The sequence below is a fragment of the Vicugna pacos genome, chromosome 9, assembly GCF_048564905.1.
Source record: "Vicugna pacos chromosome 9, VicPac4, whole genome shotgun sequence".
Taxonomy (NCBI): Eukaryota; Metazoa; Chordata; class Mammalia; order Artiodactyla; family Camelidae; genus Vicugna; species Vicugna pacos.
Genome location: NC_132995.1, coordinates 9,249,255 through 9,251,728, shown reverse-complemented (window position 1 = coordinate 9,251,728; position 2,474 = coordinate 9,249,255).

Here is a 2,474-nt window from a genome sequence, read left to right as displayed (position 1 = left end):
GTCAACAATCCCCCACTTTGTGCCTTCCTCTGTCCCCTTGGAGAGCAGGTGTGGGTGGCTTTCTTGAGTCTGGCAGGGTGACCTGCAGGATGCAGGACACGGGCAAGTGGGGACAGTGACCCTCTGGGCCAGGCCATTCTCACCCTTCTTCCCCTCCCAGGAGCCCTCTGAGGGGGCTTCCTTAACTGTCCCTACTTCACAGATGGAGAAACTGCTTGCCACGACCTCACTGTACCTGTGCTCACCCACAAGGCTGCATCTGGCCCGCCAATGCGCTCTTACCTCCCGGCACTCTTCCGTCACTTGAGACACGCCTCCAGGCACACAACTCTTCACTTCACCATCTGCTTCCTCCAGGATGTAGCTCTGTGGCTCCTCCTCCAGGAAGCCCTTCCTGACCACCTCCTCTGGGACCTCCCTCCCACCCCCAGCTCCCTGGGCTCCCACATTCCAGAACTGCCCACTGTGGGTCATCACTGTCTGGGGACAGGTCATTCTCCACTGGACTGAGCCCTGTGAGGACAGAGCCAGAGCTGTCTCAGCCTCTGCTGTGTCCTGGGCAGAGGGGTCGCTCTGGGAATGTTTGCCGAGTGGACATTTGCACAGTCCTGACTTACACAGACACGTGCACACATCTGAAGTGTGCACCTTGATGGGGCTGCGATAAGACACTGGCAGAGAGACTGACATACAGTCAGTCGACAAATGTTCCCTGAGCCTTGCCCTTGGACATTACTCCAAGCTGGGGGGCTCTGTGTCCACAGCAGGGATCAAGATAGCCCCAGGCCTGCCCTCATGGGGCTCAGAGCCTCGCAGAAATCCTGAGTGCTGAGGGTTTCTGACAGGTCCTTTCAGTCATTCACCCAACAGACAGTTGTGAAGCCTGACCTTTCAAGGGGCAGAGGGGAATCAGTTGGGCTCCTGGTCCTATACATAGGAGCCACTATTCAACACTTCTTATTGTGAGCCAAGCTCTAAGTGCCGTATGTGGTTTGCTTCATTAAATTGAATACTGCCTAGTGGCCCCATCCCCCTACAGACCATCATTTTAGCTTTATCTCCACTTCTTCCCATCAGTCACCACTCCAGCCTCCTTGCTGTTCCCTGAACATGCTGTGCGTGTTCCCACCTTGGGGCCTTTGCACGTGCTCTTCCCTGTGCTTTGAACATTCTTTCCTAGAAGTCCACATGGATCCTTCACTGTTTCAGCTGTCTGCTCATATGTCACCTTCAACCCTCCCTGAACTTCCTAACCCAAATAGTATCCTCCAAATTCAAGCCATATATCCTGCTTTAGTCTTCTGTAATACTGCCATCACCACCAGACAGACATGTGTCAATTTTCCATCTGTCTCCCCAACTTGGATTTCAGTTCCATGATAGCAGGGGCTTTTGTCTGTTGTGTTCCTTGCTGTGTCCCCAGCTCTGGAACAATGCCTGGTACTGTTACACTGTGTGCAGTAACTGTAAGTCAAGTATTCACAAGAACAGGTGAGAAAACAAACCCAGACAAATTAAGTAATTTGTCTAAAGTCTCATAAAGTAATGTGACACATATTTAAAGTGTAAAGTGCTTGGAATAGTGCTGAGTACATGTGAGAGCTCTATTCAAGTGTCAACTATTACCAGTATTTAATCCTCCCAACCATTATCAGACCCATTGCACAGATGAAGAAACTGAGGCTCAAGAAAGATGAAGTCAATTGTCTGAGGTCTTCTCATAAGTGAGAGACCTAGGATTTGAACCCAGGCAATCTGATTCTAGAACCTCAAATCAGCCTCTCTGGCAATGCCTTTGCCATATGCAGATGACAGACTGCAGACCAAGAACAGCTTTTTCCTGTTTTTATGCAATCTTTACACGTTTTAAGTGGTTGGGAAAAAATCTTAAGAATGGTTTGTTTCAGATTTTAGTATCTATAGAATGATTTTTATTGGAGCACAATGGTGCTCATTGTTTCTGTATGGTCTCTGGTGGTTTTTGAGCTATGGCAGAGTTGAGTGTTGAGACTGCTGGCCCTCAAAGCTTAAAGTGTCATGTATCTGCTATCCAGCTCTTTGCAGAAAAAGTTTGTTCCATGTTTTGCTTTTCAACAGTAGCTCTCCAACTTGAGCTTACATTGTATCACCTGCAGGGCTGGGGGCCACACTTTGAGAACTGCTTTACACAATTCTGCCTCCCATGGGCAGGTACCAGGCCTGGCTTGGTAAGTGCTGCGCCTTAGTACCTAGGCAGGCTCTAGCACAAAGCAGGTGTTCAATAAATGTTAAATGAATCAATGAGTCTGCGTGGGCCATGAAGCAAAGGGGTGGAACACTCAAAGTTTTCACAAGCAGATGTAGGAAGTCAAACCCTGGCTCTGGTGTCTGAGGGTGCCCAGCATCCAAGTTGGGACCCAACAGTCATCCAGTCATTCTTAGGGATAGGCTTAGAAATACGATCTAAGTGGCTGCCCCTCTTTGAACCTCAGTCT